General features: G+C 44.2%; 1 protein-coding gene across 8 annotated transcripts in view; it reads right to left on the reverse strand.

The window, feature by feature from the left end:
• Fs (Follistatin) overlaps positions 1-19,150 on the reverse strand; it is a 122,438-nt gene that overhangs the window by 50,875 nt on the left and 52,413 nt on the right. Inside the window, exon 1 of one of the 8 annotated variants that reach the window (XM_087358333.1) lies at positions 4,942-5,487. The exons of the other annotated variants lie outside the window; for them this stretch is intronic. The gene's annotated coding sequence lies outside the window, so the exon portion shown is untranslated. Of the gene's footprint in view, positions 1-4,941; positions 5,488-19,150 lie in introns of those variants that run through there. 8 annotated transcript variants of the gene reach the window in all.

A 19,150-nucleotide genomic window follows, 5' to 3' on the forward strand; every position in this document is an offset into this window, starting at 1 on the left:
TCGGCGGCTATTTCTAGCGGCTCTGCGCAAGATCAGACTGGCCGCACCGGCTGCGACTCAGCAGAACACCGACGTCGCCTCGACGCACTCCAGCTGGGTCAACCTCTCCAAGACATCTCTTTCCCGTCCTTCCTGACTCCTTACAGAGCAAGACGAAAAGCAGATACTCAGTTTCTTGGTTAATTCACAGACGCTTTATCAACTGCGTCAGTTCTTGACTGTCAAACAGGAAGCTGAGTTCGTGGTCTGCTTTTCGCGCTCTTGCTTAGAAGACGATGGAACCCAAGGGAGGATCTCTGAGACATGGAAAAGGTCGTCCGTAATGTGCGCTACGGGGTGACATATGAGTTACACATAAGTGACCCTCTGTACTTCGTAATTGTTTTAAAGGCAATGTACAAGTCGTTCTTGAGAACTTGATAAAGTTGAATTTCAGTTTCCTGCAATCTTACAATTGTAGCACAACTGAAAGTAGTGAGATTAGATTCACAGTAAGACATTAAGGGAACGAAGACACTCTCTCCACCTGCACTACTGAGTGGAAGAACCACAAACGTGTCCGACTAATGCATACGAGGTGCGATCGGAAAGTTTCCAGACTGCGCGTATAAAAACCCGTACACTTATCTCAGGTATTAAATTCATCCATCACCCTCGAAGTAGTTCCCCTGGGAGTGAACACAACGATCCCAGCGCCGCTGCCAAGCCTGGAAGCATCCCTGGAAATCTTTCTTTGTCAGCCTGTCAAGCACCATCTGCGATTCTGCCTGAATCTCTTGCCAAAGACTCGCCAAAACGGCCACGGAAACCTATGAAATGCTAAAGCAAGCATTTGGGGAGTCCGCATTCACGTTTTAAAAATGGCCGAACCTCTGTCGATGATGACGAGCGTTCTGGACGACCATCTTCGAGCACAACGCCCGAAAATGTTACGAAGATTCGGCAGGCCATTCACGAAGATCGACGTCGTACCATCAACGACTTGTGCGACATTGTTGGGATAGGCTATGGGACCTGTCAGCTGATTCTAAAGGAAGAACTCCACATGCGACGCATCCTGTCTGAGGACCAGAAGCAGAATCGACTTCTCGTTTGTCAGGAGCTCAAAGATCTTGCAAGAACCGACTCCAACTTCCTTTCTAAGCTCTGTGTGACTTCTTCCTCTTCCCAAAGATGAAAATTCAGCTAAAGGGAAGGAGATTTGAGACGATAGAAGAGATTCAGGCAGAATCGCAGATGGTGCTTGACAGGCTGACAAAGAAAGATTTCCAGGGATGCTTCCAGGCTTGGCAGCGGCGCTGGGATCGTTGTGTTTACTCCCAGGGGAACTACTTCGAGGGTGATGGATGAATTTAATACCTGAGATAAGTGTACGGGTTTTTATACGCGCAGTCTTGAAACTTTCCGATCGCACCTCGTACTTGCACTGTACAGACAGTTGGATCGGGGTCAGAGAGCTTCTCGGAAAGCGTTGTTACTGTAAGGACGTTGTGTTTTCTTCACTGAACACATTCGTCTGTACACGTGTGTATATACAGCTGACTGAGACGCATGACCTGGGCTGATGCTAACAATAGTCGTACTCACGAAATACCGGATGGAATCCCTGGTTAATCTAGGAGGAAATGAGATTGGGTCACTCACAGTTACCGGTCCATTTAGATACAGGACGAGAGGTCTTCACGTAATTGCTCTGCGTGAACTGCGTCTTTCACAACGCTCCTGACCTGTTGCATGTGACGAACTGAAGCCCTTTCTCACATCCACTAGACTTCCTGCCCTTAAGTAAGAGTCACATGAACCAGTTTTAAATAACTGTGCCTCACGTAATGAAAGGAGGTTTAAACAATTCTAAGAACTAACAAAGCCTTACAAACAACGTCTCCCTCATCGAACCAACTATTCTTTCGCATAAAACCAGACTAAACAATACTTGGTCTGGGGAAAAAAAACATCGTTCTGTGTACCACAAGCCGAGTCTTCTGCGAACAACTTTAAAATTCTTAATGATTCCCTTCTCCCATATTTTTTAAAAACCTTTATCAATTTTACGAGATTCAAAAAGTCAAATCCTCTTCCACAATTTTCAGGGCTGAGGACTATAATTTTTTTTCCGGACGACGAGTCTACACGGCGCGAAACCCAGAACATCATCATCATCATCATCATCTTTACCACCGTGAAAACCTCAAATCTCAGTTCTTACAGGCCGACTAGCAAAGCTATTTTAATGAGGGTTTCTCAGGGCTGGGAGCGCCCCTATTAGCGTATCAAACTACTTATAAGGTACCTGAAGAGAACATGACAACGCCAAGCTTTTCTATTTCCTGCATTTAAAAAAATAATGCCATCTTCATCTTCTGTCACGAATGCCGGAAATAATCGTTTCTAAAGGTGCGCTTTCGGCCATATTATCTGCACTACGTAGATAATACGGACAATCAAAACGTTGCTTCTATGATATATGTAAATTTAAATATAAATACAAAAGAATATATCACGTAAAGTTTTAAAACATTATTAAGATTTATTTCACATTTTTTACCTTGAAAGAAACAAATATAATATTCTATTTTTTAATTTAATATGAAATTAAAAGTTTTTTGTCATAAAAAATAATGCTTTTTCGCGAACAGTGCAAATCCGTTGTCTCATCAATGTTATCTCAAAGTAATTCTTTGAGCTGATAAAAATAAGTCAATGTATGACAGTAAGTCGGTTTAGTTTTGGGGTAATGTTAGCGTAAAGCCTGCGGTCCGTACGTCTCCTTTGGCCTCTGGAAAAATATGATCTACAGAAGAATGACATAAAATCCAGTTGCCCTGTATAAAAGTACGGGAATTTCTCCTCTGATTCACTTCTGACCACATTACTCGAGTTCTGACAGTTAAATGACGTCTGATAACACGCGGTGCCGCGCAGTTGGCGACTGACTCACTGAGTTACTACAGCTTGGCCGATGTTTGTGACCTGACTGTGCTCAGTTCCGTCGAAAGTCTGCAGAAGTATGGTTAGGCGAGCAGAGACCGAGTCACGTTGCCTACAAGTACCTGAAGGTTTTCAGATCACGACGTGACGCTACGTACAAAAGGGCACATTTACTCCGAAACGTCGTCTGATATAAAAATAAATTATTTGTGTGGATAAATAACGTCGTTAAAGACTGGCAGCTGATGCAATCGTTAGGCAGCCAAAACCTCTATTACAGTCGTCGTCTCGCCAGGTCTCATGCCAGGTTTACGTCAGACACAACCGATTAAAAAAAAACATACACTAATGGAGGAAAGGAAACTGACACTCGTAGGACCGAGCCAAGAATTTGCTAACAGGAAACAACGCTGCTGATCGAGGGAGCAACACCACGCGTACACGAAGTACAGTGATTTCAAAACAAGAATGTGAGGAAGGAGACTGAGGCATTCGTTGGAATGCGCCTTTGTCGGTTATTTTTACACATGTAGCGGCGTCGTGTAAGGACCAGCAGGCAGGCCTTAATTTACAGCACTTGTTTCTGACCGGTCGTTTGTAACTCAGACATGAGCCGGTGGCAGCCACACCGTATGGGGGCTAGACATCGTAAGCTCACGTATCTTATTAAGATTCGTATTTAAACAGAATTACAATTTTATATCAACGGTGGTCCAAGGCCACTAATAAGGGGTCTGTGTCAATTTCTAATTCTGTTCCATACAGCAGCAAATACGTTGTATGAGTGTCTACGGCAACCTGAACACATATTACGACTCTAAAACTTCTTGACGATGGTGAAGAGTCAATTGAATAAAAAAATTTCTTGGATATTATCCATCGTCTAGTAAATATAAAACGTCCGGAGATAGGGATTAGCTCTATCTAGTGGGCCCAACTGTGTAGGAACCTGAAGACGGAGATAGAGTCCCATCTCCGAAACGTCGTTTTACGTTTTATATTTACTAGACGATGGATAATATCCAAGAAAATTTTTATTCAATTGACATATTACGACATTCATTGGATGCAGTTCCGGTCCGGACCGGAATTGGCTACACAATGTCTTGACAACAGTGACGAGACTGAGATGCATACGTCTAGAACATCACTACGTCAGGGCAGTTCTTCGTTTCCGTGTCTCTACCAACTGGAGCAGAATCCTTCCTAAAAACCTTACAGTCGCTCAGCTTGTCAAGAAATTCACTTCCTTTTATGGAGCGCGCCGGCCACTGATCGCTACCTGAGCATATACGTAGTTCGTACTAACTGACCCGCCCATCTCATTACGTTCGATTTCAATGTTCTAACACTCTAGCCCTCGGAGACATCTGAAATAACGAAAAGTCTATTAATCCTTTCCCTGGCAACCGCGCGACAGAACGTCGAAGCAACTCCACCAGTTCCCTGGCAAACTACAATAGAAAACTAACCACCAGCTCCATATTCCCAAGTGACCCTATCAGATAACCTTATTCTTACGGGTATTTCGTTGTCGGGATTAAAATATCTTCGTTGACGATTGCCGACATGTGTTGTTACAGGGATGGACGTGAGGGCAGAAACAGCGATTTCCTTCTGGTATTTTCATTGCCGGTCTTAGACTCTGCGCGCACGAGCACTTTCGGCCGCATTGATGAAACGCACTGTTTCAGTACGAAGCGAGCGCACGTGCGGTAGTTTTACCGCTGCGGTTTTTCTGCCGCGACAGGATTCATTTTCGATGCGGTGCGGTGGCCGCACAGCGGCTGGCGGTGGCAATCGAACACGAAGAACCCTACCTGCACGACCTTGGTGTAACTGAATTGGAGAAAAGGTCATATCGGAGTAGAGTGACAGAAACTGAAGAGAAACTTTGGATAGAAGTCTCGCACACTAAAAGAGGTTGGGCACGCCTGTTCTAATAACATCAGGGCACACGGCTTGAGCTATACATTATGCATTATCGTGGTGCAGTGTGAGATGCTTACTTACCCCCACGCGTATTTCTAATCCACCCTCATTTGCCAGAGTCTAATGCCGTTGCTCTGTTTTCTTGAGAGTATTAACAAATTAACACTAGCAGCATAAGTCATCGTTAATTAATAAACACGGTATGGCGGGGCAACTTCGACCATGAAGTAATTTCTGTTTTATAAGCTTATTCCCGCGCTATAACTTCAGTGACAGCTCTAGGCTTCCTATTACACCTGCCACGACCACTTCCTTCCAGTTACTTTCCGATCATCCTCATAAATTCGTGTTCTCGTTTCAATTTACACCAATAAACTATGTCTACGATACAACGTCGTTAAATAATGTAAGAATTCTTCACTGCATCACACATGGAAGCTTCTTTCCTCAGGTCATCTAGACACTTCGCCTTAAAATACGCCACGGCCACTTCAAAGCAATCCCACAATGTGACGCCTTATCGCGTGACGTCATACGACCCACAGACCAATCAGCTTCAACCGAAAACAGTTTCCGTGCCACTGAACGCCATTCCACACCTGATGATGATTCAGCAACGTGCCAACTTACGCGATGACCACTGCAGCCAGATAATCAGGCGAGATGAATTAAGACTGGCGCGGCGGTCGGCCTTGGCAAGGCTCAGGCCCTGACCTAAGTCAACGCGAAACGAGCGCGCGTTACGTGTGATAACGAACGAGTACGGACCGAGGCACTTCCTCAAGGCGTCAGTGCGAGGACAGTAGCACTACGAGCCGCGGTCGGATGCCTCTACCGAGCGCCTGCCTGCTAAATATCTGTGATGTTCAGGACAATTATTCGTGTAGACGTCTAACAGATATAATTAATGGACCGTAGCACACGACGTTAGTCCGAGATGCAGTCACTGGTTCGAATTCTGCATGGCCGTAAATATATGTGAGCATATATCAGATCTTCCCACCGTCACAATCCGAACCCCCCCCCCCCCCGAATAAAAGTCCGGATGTCCCAGCACCGCACCACCAAACCCCAGACGCACTCACAATCCCGAGACGAATTCCCCAAAATTAAGCGGTCAAGGTCCATGAACACAGACGGAGTACATAAATTGCAGTTCACGTTCATCTGGGGTGTCTGGGCGCATTACACAACCCGTATCTACCTTACGTGCAAATAAAACACGACGTAGGCCGCTACGCCTCCAGACACAACTGGCAGAGTACCAAGGCTGCAAAATGACACTTCAGAAAAACGTATCTTCTGAAGCATAACGCAGCTTGCCAAAATATTCGCTGCAGCACTGAGGTTACAGACTTGGTCGAGGCGTTTCTCAAGCTATTGAGCAGTCTAGATCCAAAAACTCATCTGCGCCTTTTTAAAGGATCTGATCCACGGCACGCTTAAACCGAAATTCAGTTTCAATGAAACATTTCAGGAGGATATTTAACTCCGTATATGAGCCGAGATAGCTCAGTCAGTATAGTGACTAGCTACGGGCTGGACGGCCGGGGTTCAGTCCCCGACGGGGGCAGAGGATTTTTCCTCTAGCCTCTGCATCCAGACCGGCTCTGGGGCCCACCCAGCCTCCTCTACAATGGGTACCGGGGTCCTTTCCCGGGGGTAAAGCCGGCCGGGGCGTGATGCTGACCACTCACCCCCATCTAGTGCCGAGGTCAAGAAAGAGAGGAGCTATACCGCCTCTCCCCCCAAGCGCCTACATGGCGTATAGTGGGACAAACTTTACTTTACTTTTTTTAACTCCGTATATTCAGCACCGTGTTGCCAGACAGACGAGCGGAAACCCTGAAGACTTCCTCATAGCATCAAGACAACGTAAGAGCGAACTGTTGTTCAGAATGGATGCAATAGACTCACTTCTACGAAATTCACTGTCTGTCGTGCGCCATTAACACCTCGAAGTACGCGAAGAATTTGCCACTGCATATTTAACACAGGGTGTTCAGAAATTTCTTGTTTTTCATTGGATTCATATGGATAAACGGATGATGGCGTAAAGAATTAAATCATTCTTAATCTCATAAACTATCTTCAAGATCATTTATTTTCTCGTACAAGTCCCAAAAATCAACGATTAAAACACATAAAACGCCAGTTAAGGGAATAACTTGACAGTGTTTCAAAAAACGTCAAGCGAATATCTGTTCTTCAATTGGCGACGTTGCGGTAACAAGGAAAGGAAACAAAGAATGGTCCATATATCAACCGTTACGGTTGCACGCGAGAAGACACGCTTCATCATCAGGTGATTTAGCAAAGAAGTCTCTGTGGTTTCTGTGCGAGGTATAATTACAGACGCTAAACAGTGAGACTGATTAAAAAATGCTGGAAAAAAACTCTTTGACAAGGTGAACTCTGAACATTGCTGACTTCTGGGTTGTTGCGCCGTGAAGTCTGGTAGATTTCCACTAACGTTTCAGAGGTCATACTGCCTCCGTCATCAGGGCGATGAATGAATAACCCAGCACGATTAAACTGGAGAACCGCTAGACGGATGTGGATGAAATTTGGTAAAGACGTTATGCCACCGGGGAATACCCTAAGTTCGTAATTTTCGACTTCCGACAGCCAGTAATACCAACATGGAGGACGAGGAAACTTTCGACGTCGGATCGACACTACCGCCACTTGCAAATGACGTACGAGGTGTGATCGGAAAGTTTCAAGACTGCGCCTATATAAAAGCCGTACACTTATCTCAGGTATTAAATTCATCCATCACCCTCGAAGTAGTTCCCCTGGGAGTGAACACAACGATCCCAGCGCCGCTGCCAAGCCTGGAAGCATCCCTGGAAATCTTTCTTTGTTAGCCTGTCAAGCACCATCTGCGATTCTGCCTGAATCTCTTCTATCGTCTCAAATCTCCTTCCCTTTAGCTGAATTTTCATCTTTGGGAAGAGGAAGAAGTCACACGGAGCTTAGAAAGGAAGTTGAGGTCGGTTCTTGCAAGATCTTTGAGCTCCTGACAAACGAGAAGTCGATTCTGCTTCTGGTCCTCAGACAGGATGCGTCGCATGTGGAGTTCATCCTTTAGAATCAGCTGACAGGTCCCATAGCCTATCCCAACAATGTCGCACAAGTCGTTGATGGTACGACGTCGATCTTCGTAACATTTTCGGGCGTTGTGCTCGAAGATGGTCGTCCAGAACGCTCGTCATCATCGACAGAGGTTCGGCCATTTTTAAAACGTGAATGCCACACAAAAGTTTGTGCACGACCCATTGCGGACTCCCCAAATGCGTGCTTTAGCATTTCATAGGTTTCCGTAGCCGTTTTGGCGAGTCTTTGGCAAAATTTGATGCACACGCCATTCCGAAATCGCAGGAGGGTCGGTGTAATGCACTACCAAAACGCCCGTAACTAAGAAACAAATGCTAATTCGATGATGCCGGCTGGCACACTGATTCACTATGAATGTAGGCCGCACCCCCTAGCGGCAGAAGCTCGTACTACATCCGGTTCGCCCTCTATTGACACAGTCTTGAAACTATCCGATCGCACCTCGTATGGTTATAGATTTTCGAAAAATACTAAACTTCAGTGTAGTAATTCTTTGTATAACGTAAAATAACAACATGACAGCAAAACAGAAAACATTTCAGCTTGAAAGGATCTGATTCCGTGACCCCATGCGTACGGGTCCACTAAGCTACAACAGAGTTAACGTGCCTTATAACGCATTCGTACTAACTTACAATACTTAGGACATGTAACAAAGTCCAGGGTACCACATCTTAATAGCCAAGGGGGCAAAGTCTTCCTGGAGTCGTGGCTGTTTTCCGGTGCACATCTGCATCAGCTTTGATGGGCTAAAACAAGCATAGCCTAGAACTAGGACATAGTTCGCTGTCATAAAATCTTTCTCAAATTTGCTACACATCCTCATAATGTTTATTCGTGCTAAATTTGTTGTGATTTTTAACACAAAAAGAGCATAACTCCAAGCTACTTTAATTAGCTATCGCTGAATTAGTTCGTTTGTTTATTCCCAACAAGTAGACAAAAGCTTTATAATGATTTCGCGTGGTCTCCATGTTGTTATTTTACGATATATGAAAAATGACCTCAACAACAGTTGTATATTTTCAAGATATCTCACCACACAAAATTTCAAACTACTAGGTCAATAAGAGGGATTCGAGCGTCCGCCATGTTGATAAAACTTAAGGTATACATTTTAAAAAAAAAATCGAAGGTTTTAGCAAATCCAACTACGTTTACATCAAGCGCACACCGCCCTCAAAGTTCGGCAGTCTTTGGCCTCAAACACCATGGCCGTCATCCCGCACCCTCCTTAGCTCCGTGTGACTTCTTCCTCTTCCCAAAGATGAAAATTCAGCTAAAGGGAAGGAGATTTGAGACGATAGAAGAGATTCAGGCAGAATCGCAGATGGTGCTTGACAGGCTGACAAAGAAAGATTTCCAGGGATGCTTGCAGGCTTGGCAGCGGCGCTGGGATCGTTGTGTTCACTCCCAGGGGAACTACTTCGAGGGTGATGGATGAATTTAATACCTGAGATAAGTGTACGGGTTTTTATACGCGCAGTCTTGAAACTTTCCGATCGCACCTCGTAGCCATATAGAAATATAAAGATGGAAAGTGGCACATTCACCTCACTCACCCTCACCTGCAAAGAAAAAAACAGCTGCTACAGGCAAGTGCAGGTCCCAGGAAGGGGCACGCAACGAAGGTAACAAAGGATCGCACCCGAGTAATCGAACTAAGCCCCAAGAAACGCCTTGCGACGGCCTCTGCAGATGCGCCTGCCCTCTTGAGTGCGAAGTTTCTGCAATGCAACTTCCAAACGCCTTCGTCGCAGCCAAGAAACGAACGTTCTGTCGCGACAGGTGTATCGCCCATCATCTGTGTAATATCAGTAGATGGTTTACTGCTAATAAGGCGGCCCTAAGTCCAGGTAAAACAAATATAATAAATTTTGAATAAAAATTTTCTTGGATATTATCCATCGTCTAGTAAAATATAAAACGTAAAACGACGTTTCGGAGAATCAAATCTAAAACTTCTTGACGATGGTGAAGAGTCAATTGAATAAAAATTTCCTTGGATATTATCCATCGTCTAGTAAATATAAAACGTAAAACGACGTTTCGGAGAATCAAATCTAAAACTTCTTGACGATGGTGAAGAGTCAATTGAATAAAAATTTCCTTGGATATTATCCATCGTCTAGTAAATATAAAACGTAAAACGACGTTTCGGAGAATCAAATCTAAAACTTCTTGACGATGGTGAAGAGTCAATTGAATAAAAATTTTCTTGGATATTATCCATCGTCTAGTAAATATAAAACGTAAAACGACGTTTCGGAGATGGGAATCTATCTACTTTGTCCGGAGATAGGGATTAGCTCTATCTAGTGGGCCCAACTGTGTAGGAACCTGAAGACGGAGATAGAGTCCCATCTCCGAAACGTCGTTTTACGTTTTATATTTACTAGACGATGGATAATATCCAAGAAAATTTTTATTTAAAACGAATAAGAATCAGCTTCACAGACAAAAAGCAAACTTCTCATTTTTTCAGATGAGTGCATATTATGCACAGTTTAAAGTAGTATAAAATAAATAAATAAATATCACACTCCTTTAACTCTGTCGATGAATTTACAATGTTCACAAACAAATCATAATGTTCAGTTAGGTTTTCTTGTCGTCATGTAATGTAAATGGGTGGATGTATTTGTAACATATCATTACATTACGTGAACCCTTCATTTATAATATGTGAAATCTTTCTAATACTACGGATTGTACTCGTTTTTATATGTTATATTATTATGACATATTCCACGTACTAATGTCACCTGACTAAAGTATGTAAAGACGTGTGAGTGAGTGAGGCCCACTTCAAGAAAATATACGAATAAATGAGCATCGGCTATTCTGTTATTCTGATAAATGAAAAATCAGTGGTTCATCTCAGTTTCAAGCAGGGAAACACCAGGATCAAGAAGGTTGTCTTCTGGGACTTCGTGTTTCCTGTAGTCTGGCAAGTACTGACCGACGACGTTTCAGAGGAGCTTACTGCCTTATAATCATGATGATGAAACGTCTGCCAGTATTTACCAGACTAGAGGAAACACCAAGTCCCAGAAGACAACCATCTTGATCCTGTGACACCGTGAGAACCTCAAACTTCACCCACGACATCTGGGTTCAGAATCTTTACCATGACGTCATCCTCAAAGAAAGAGGAGTACAGGTAGACCCCGATTTACGCCGGGGCTACGTTCCACCTCCTCAGAATTTTGTATCGGCGGACGGGGAAAAAGCAACTGACGCCGACACTAGCGCCGCGTAGGTACCCACTTCCTGTGCTGCAAATTTTGTTCTTATATTCGTTTTATTATTATTATTATTATAAACGTAAAATGAAACAACATACCTGTAATTATGCACCCATCAGTCAGTGGGTCTTAAAATAATCCCATATTACAAGTACAATAAACGTGAATCTGTCTACACAATTTCATTGCAACATCTTATTTGCCCTGCGTTTTCTTTACGCTTTCGTGTTTCGATCAATACTCTGGCCATCTTCAGGCGGTACAGCGTAAATATCAAAACCGAAACACAAAGTTAAGACAAAGAATTGGACATGGATTGCGAAAACAAGAGTTCAGTTCACACAGTTTTACAGCGTATGAAACAAAACACCAACTGCATTGCGCAATTACATAATCTCTACAGATGATAAGGCGTCGTTCATCATAGTACAGATAAATGAAGAACCGATGCATACGCAAGAACAAACAAGGAATATTTATGTGACTTATCTGGCGGAGACCAGATACAGAAGCCCACCGCTAGCTACTACGCAGACACGTCTGTCTGTCTGTCTGTCTACTATCGATAAGGGCACTACACTCGAAGCTCCGGCCTCGTTAACATTCCTAGCGTCCCTAAGAATCCGAGGAATACCGTTTCCTTTTCAGTTCCATGTGCATTGGCGATCGGCCTCTGTCATCAGAGCATGACGCTCCAGAGGAATGAGACGCGTCTCACACTGGCGCGATGCGGCACGACGAGACAGGATTCAGGTGGTCAACACGGGCACATTTAAAGCAGGCCACTGACCATGAGAGCATGAATGTGTTCAATAACGAGTAAGCAGCCGGCGTGAGAAAGCTTACAGTTCGTTTCCTGTTCCGCCATTTTAAAGCAAAAATGGGTCCGCCCAGTTTCGGTGGTGTGACGATTCATAACATTCCAAAACTTACCTAAAATAATTCTGGAAAGTCACGTAGAAAAATCGGATAACATGGATTCCGTAAAGGAATTAGAAAGGAATCATAAACGTTACCGCTGTGATAACTCCTTTATGTGACAGTGAGAAACGTAGTGGTTTTTATTCGCAACAAACTCCATATTTTTCGCAGCCCAACATAATCTGAGCCCGGTCCCTCTAAACACTTTGCCACTTATTTCTAACGGATATGGAATGCACGGTTTCGTCCCGACCACTGCATAATCGCCCTCCTTCCAATCTGACCTCCTCATGTTTTGCTGATTGTCTTGATAGTATTTTTAATACCCTGGCCTATAGAGACTCGACGTTCCACGTCCCAAGTGTCATGCCCGCATTCCGTTGCTCATTTGTCCACGCAATGATCACAATTTTTTTTTCCAGCGAAGTTGTTATTCGTACATGTGTTACACGCTGCAGGGAGGAGTGACGGGCAGCGAAGGCCCTCGATTCTCAGCATCAGATGGGCCCACACTTCGTGACGCAACGCGACGATATGCCAATGTCAACGCACGCTATACGGACGGCACATGTTCTAGGACCATTCTGGTTCGAATTCACTCGGGGTACGTACGGACTTGAACCGTCATCGAATGAAACAGCACGTGTAGAACCAGATCCGTACAATACGAGGTGCGATCGGAAAGTTTAAAGACTGTGTCAATAGAGGGCGAACCGGATGTAGTACGAGCTTCTGCCGCTAGGGGGTGCGGCCTACATTCATAGTGAATCAGTGTGCCAGCCGGCATCATCGAATTAGCATTTGTTTCTTAGTTACGGGCGTTTTGGTAGTGCATTACACCGACCCTCCTGCGATTTCGGAATGGCGTGTGCATCAAATTTTGCCAAAGACTCGCCAAAACGGCTACGGAATCCTATGAAATGCTAAAGCAAGCATTTGGGGAGTCCGCAATGGGTCGTGCACAAACCTTTGTGTGTCATTCACGTTTAAAAATGGCCGAACCTCTGTCGATGATGACGAGCGTTCTGGACGACCATCTTCGAGCACAACGCCCGAAAATGTTACGAAGATCGACGTCGTACCATCAACGACTTGTGCGACATTGTTGGGATAGGCTATGGGACCTGTCAGCTCATTCTAAAGGAAGAACTCCACATGCGACGCAAGGCTCCTGTCTGAGGACCAGAAGCAGAATCGACTTCTCGTTTGTCAGGAGCTCAAAGATCTTGCAAGAACCGACCCCAACTTCCTTTCTAAGCTCCGTGTGACTTCTTCCTCTTCCCAAAGATGAAAATTCAGCTAAAGGGAAGGAGATTTGAGACGATAGAAGAGATTCAGGCAGAATCGCAGATGGTGCTTGACAGGCTGACAAAGAAAGATTTCCAGGGATGCTTCCAGGCTTGGCAGCGGCGCTGGGATCGTTGTGTTCACTCCCAGGGGAACTACTTCGAGGGTGATGGATGAATTTAATACCTGAGATAAGTGTACGGGTTTTTATAGGCGCAGTCTGGAAACTTTCCGATCGCACCTCGTATATAACTCCCACAACTGCTTCCTGACTTTAAACGAAGCAGTCTCCTTCCAGAACCCGCCACACTCGAACTTGTCTTACGTGGTGTAACGACGACGCCGACTAGGAAATCGTAGCCCTTGATTAGCGACGTTCTGCAAAGGCACTTTGCCATATCTCGAAGTACGAACAGCGGCTGACACGATGGATAGGAGTTGAGATCGAATCCCGCCCTGGGATAATTTGTTTACGTGATGAAACTTCCTAGTCACGGTTTCTCACATTCCGACAAAATCATCTTTGATGATCGTCATATGATTTTAAATCCACGCCTCGTGACGTAAGAGATACCTCACAGAGGCAAAGTGAATCAAGAAACAGAGAATGAAAATATCTGGAAGAGATTGCGACGCCACGAAGCACTTCTACAGACGGCCGCTGCTTTTGTTACGCGACCTTCAAACCATGAGAAGAATTTTGAAACAGGCTCACGCAACGTCGCGTCCTGTGCCATTCCGCAGATTAAAACTGCACGCGCTGGAGCTGTTCGTCCGTCCGTCCGTTTCCGCGTGTTGACAAGCAACGAGCTAAATGCAGTCATTTCACAAGTTTATAGGAGGCCGGCCGGCCGGCCGACCAGGGGCAAGGTCAGCCACTTGCAATTAGCTCGGGGTCGTACGAGGCTTGTTGGCTGGCAGTCTTACGACACCCGCTGGTCGTCGAATGCTTGTCAATTGCAGAAGCGCGGACTGCTCGCGAGAGGACAGCGCCTGGACAGATTCCATTTGGACTGCACTGGAACCGAACTCGGACTTCCGCGATGTTCATAATTTTGTCGTGAAACATCCACAGTCGATGTTCGTCCCCCAGAATAAATAGGCCTTCTACAGGACGGAACCTACCAAAACTGCCCTCCAAACGCTTCCACCAGAACTATAAATTGGTATCAGCAGCAATTCCTGCTTAAATTATTACGCATAATTCTTACTGGGTCAGATTTCAACTTCGTCAGGACAATAAAAAATCAAAATGTAGCGATGCAGTCATTTTTACAATTCTTGGCGTATAAAAACAATTTTGACGACCAATTTAAATGCAAAATTTGACATCTGACGTCTTAACTGATGCGGCCGAACCGACAGCTAATTTATTTTTCATGAGCCAACCACGCTGATTGAAATCACGCTGAAAAAGCAATGCGTGTTGTATTTTGCGAAATTTCACACTTTCAGGATCCACGACAGAATCTTCACACAATAAGAAAAGCGGCCTAAAATAATTTTGGCTTTCTCATAAAGCGTTTTAGACAAAGAATTTTTGAGGAGCCATACAACACTCTACTCTAAACAACTAACCAACCAAGCAACTACATGGAGTACAGTCCGTTCTGAAAAGCTGTCACTCGGCTAGCAAAGAAATTCTTTTCTTTTCATAGGCACCGGAAGTTCATCAACGTGTCCACAAAAGCCCACCCCGGTTCCTTGACACTCGTCATAATATTATCCTCCCAGCTCTTTCGAATTGTACTCTCCGTTCAGGTTTCCCAATCAAAACTTTGTATGCATTTGTGATCGTGAACCTCAGAGTTTCGTATGAAAATCTTCGTTGTGGACTTGTCTTCAGTTTTCCTATAGTTTCAAAACTCTTAGGTTCAAATATTCTCTTCAGCACTCCATTTTCAGGCGCTCTTAATCCGTGTTCTTTCCCGTGACAGACAAATTTTCACACCCATACAAAACAGAAGATAAATTTACACTTTTGTGAAATCGACAACGCCCTAAAAGAACTATTTTTTAGTTTTATTGAATTACTGTCAATGCATTTCACTTTTTCTCTCTTTTCAGTATCTGTTATTGCTCAGGACTCTTTCAGAAAACGGAAGCAGAAATTCATAACGTGTGGTTTCAGAATTAATTTTACAAAAAGTGTACATCAAAGTGGTCAACTTGGTTCGTGCCATTTTCCCCATGTTTTTGAATTTATATTTAAGAAATGAGGGTATAATATTCAGCTACGAACAACTCTTAGACAATACCAACTGTTCAATTATTTTCCGCGGTAGTGAATGTTTACGCTAAATCACATAACACATTATGTATTAAGTAATGCTAATGTAATGGAAACAATAATCTATCCTTTGAAATGAAAATAGCTAGATTAAGGAAACATTTGCTATATTTCAGTTTAAAATATTTTGTCTGATTTCTAAGAATCTGGAGATTAAAATATACAAAACAATAATTTTGCCTGTTGTTTTGTATGGGTGATAAACATGGTCTCTCACTCAGAGGGATGAACACAGATTGCAGGCTTTTGAGAATCGGGTCTTCAGATCTTCCCATCCAAATAAAATACAAATTAAAACTGTACAAAGCTACAAATGAATTTTGATTCCTCACTTATCACGTGGTGACGCTACAAGACGCGATCAAATACTTTCATAAGTTTCATCACAAAACGTAAGGTACCTTCCGCCTTTATCATCAGGGTGAAGGACAACTTCTACCAGATTACAAGACGCTACAACCCAGAAGACAGCCATCTTGGGGGCCCACTACCGTCAGTGCCTCAAATCCTACAAAACGTTTATTTTGCAGAAACCAGGGCGAAGTTAACTTTAGAATTCTTCTCCCTTCTGTGACCTTACATAATTCTTTCATGTTAGGTTATACGTAATATTGTTGTGTTGCTTTCAATAAGCTGTCATTTCCCGGGGTGTCCGCGTGCAGAACAATCTCTCCAGCGTCTTACGTCGCCCATTAATCGTCCGATCTGTTACATTCGTTTATATGCTCCTGCTGTGTTGTAATCGGTGTTGAATTTTCTTTTTCTGATTATCATTACTTGAAGGTAATTCAGATGTATAAATGAATTTTTAAAAAGGCTAGAAACAGATCTAAAATATTTCCCGTAGTAACTCAAGGCTTTCGTCTGCTGTCTGTGAGTTTACTCACGTTCTGTTGATGTTCAATGTTTTTCTTTATAAAGAATGATTCAAAATCACAATGGCCGAACTTTTTAACATTTCTGCCGGCTCGACGCAGCCCGAACCCGAAGCTTCTTCGTATCCCACCTGAGCCCGACTCCCTTTTATTCCAGCCCGAATGAAGCCCGATCTGCCGTAAATATCACACGATTAAAAGACGTTTTTAATGTATAATTCCAGTTTTCCTTGAAAGATATTTTTAGCGACGCCGTAAGAAAATCTGACGTTATTTTGGCGTCTGAGGAACGGTAAAAATATTTCGGATGCCAAGTTTGTAAGCTGTTGTCTCTCGGAACTATTTCTGGGAAGGGGCAGCTACGAAAATCCCCGAGAAAATCAAGTCGGTGGAATTTGTTTCCGCAACCGAACTGTGTCAGGAACGTAAAAAGAAAGCAACTACGAATAATTTTTTCCTGGCAGAAAAAACCGTGTATTGCGTCGTAAAAGCTCCACCACACGAACATTCAAATTAAATTGTGACTTAAAACCAGAAGCAAATAAGTAAATTGCTCACACTTTCTGCTCCAGACTCCTAAAATGACACTAAAGGACTCTGAATCACCCTGTATATAGTATTGGTTGGCAATGTAGCCACAGTCTTTGAAAATTCTGATAAGATAACTACAGACAAAGGAAAGCCTAACTTCACCTTTTTTCCCTCAAGCCACGGCCCTACTGGGCCCTCAAAAGTGCAGGTCGACGATCACCTCTCCGGACCTCGTGGTCGATCAACAGCCACCACTCCCCTCACTAAATCCCGCAAGTTTTTTCCCTTCAACCATGGCCACCAGAACCTCCTCGTCACCTCCTTTCCTCTTATCCAAAAGCCCACAGCATTGCAGTTTCTCGGAAAGCCACCCAACCGAAATCCTTTTCACAAAGACTTGCCGCCTGATGGCATCTCCTCCCACCAGTAGCAACAGCCCCTAGTTTGAATAGTCAAGGCCTTCCGGTACGACAAAATTCCCGTCAGCTGAAGCACGACCCCGTTATAGTTTAATATTTCCAGCAATTCGTTTCGTCCTCAGGAATAGTGTGACCTTGCAAAGGACGATATCTTGCGCCTGCGCAGAACTCCGGCATTAGTTAGCTTTTTGGTTGGCCCACCTCATACCCGCCTTGAAAGGGGCAGCTTAAATGTTTGCCGAAACTTTGCTTGACACCAAAAATTCGACGCGTCCTTAACCCCAAAGCAGAAGTTATACATTGAACTTCTTATCAATATACCTAACAGGACACTTGAACAAACAAATTTTAGGCTCAGACTCTTTCCTGTGCTTAACGCGATATCTGGATTTTGTTTCTGAAAAACTCTATCCGTGATGAAGTGGCCAACACTTCACACGTATCTCGACCAATCTGATGACTGTTAACCTGTCCAGAAAACAGACGCCGCCATATTTTTTTGAAAGATACTTACCGCACAAATCTACCTCCATTTAAATTCCACTTGAATTCGTTTTAACGCAGTTGTGACTTCAGTTAATCTCGATGTCAATGATAGCAGCGGTGTCCCTGATTATGCGTGATATGCAGAAGCCGATAGCTTACATGTTTTATCATCTGGACGGAAGAGAAAGGCTTAATTAAAGAAAAGTAACATCTGACCACGAGAAAATTTTCTTGGGACGAAGGTCTACACCTTACAGAGCGACCCTAGTAGACCTACGAAGGCCTCACAACAAGCAGACTCAATGGACACAAATATTAACAGTCAATTACCATGAACGCATTATGCATGGTATTCATTGACCACTGTCCAGCGTAACTTCGCACAGGTCCTGTGCCAATGAGGAGTCTTGACGAATGGTCTCTCAGTAATTTAGGCGGGCGTAGCTGCTCGTCGTCTCTTGTTGAGACCTCGGTGGCCAGAACGGGGCACGTCGGATCCACCGGAGGCCAGAGCTCGAAGCGAACAGGGTGCTGGTGCGAGATGCTGTGGTCCAGACTCCGCTTATATCGCCAGAGGTTGACCGGCGCGGCGGTCGGTCGGTCAGACGCTAGACGCAACACGGAAGTCAGCTACTTCGTGTTCATCGACCCCAAACTAGTGTCCTTGTGCCATAAAACGATCACGGAACGAGGGGCGGGCCCGATCTTGTTGCTAGGTGTTCAGAACATCAAGTCCCATACTTCACAGCGAAAGGAGTTCTTGCTTAGCCCTTGCATTCGGCGTTGGATACTCAACACCGGCGCGACAAATGGGTTGATACTAGAAAAGTTTATTGTTTGACGTTAACAGAGTCAGCTGACTTTCCTTCAGCTCCGATGTGTTCATCAACGAAAATTTTCGAGATCAATGCGAATCGATTTGAACACGAACTGCGTTTGAGTTGAGCGAAAAATTACAGGGTGATTGGGCATGGACCAGTGAGGAAATGAAAATGAAATGGGGTTGGAAGAAACAAGGAAGAAAATCTCTCTGTGGCCCAATCGCAACTTCAAGGGTGTTTTGGCCTGCACGTTTGAGAAACTGAGGTAACCCGCCAAGGGATTTCGCCGACC

This window comes from Zootermopsis nevadensis, unplaced genomic scaffold (genome assembly GCF_977971745.1).
Source record: "Zootermopsis nevadensis isolate Lab colony 2312 unplaced genomic scaffold, Znev_1.0 Znev_ptg000030l, whole genome shotgun sequence".
Classification (NCBI taxonomy): Eukaryota; Metazoa; Arthropoda; class Insecta; order Blattodea; family Termopsidae; genus Zootermopsis; species Zootermopsis nevadensis.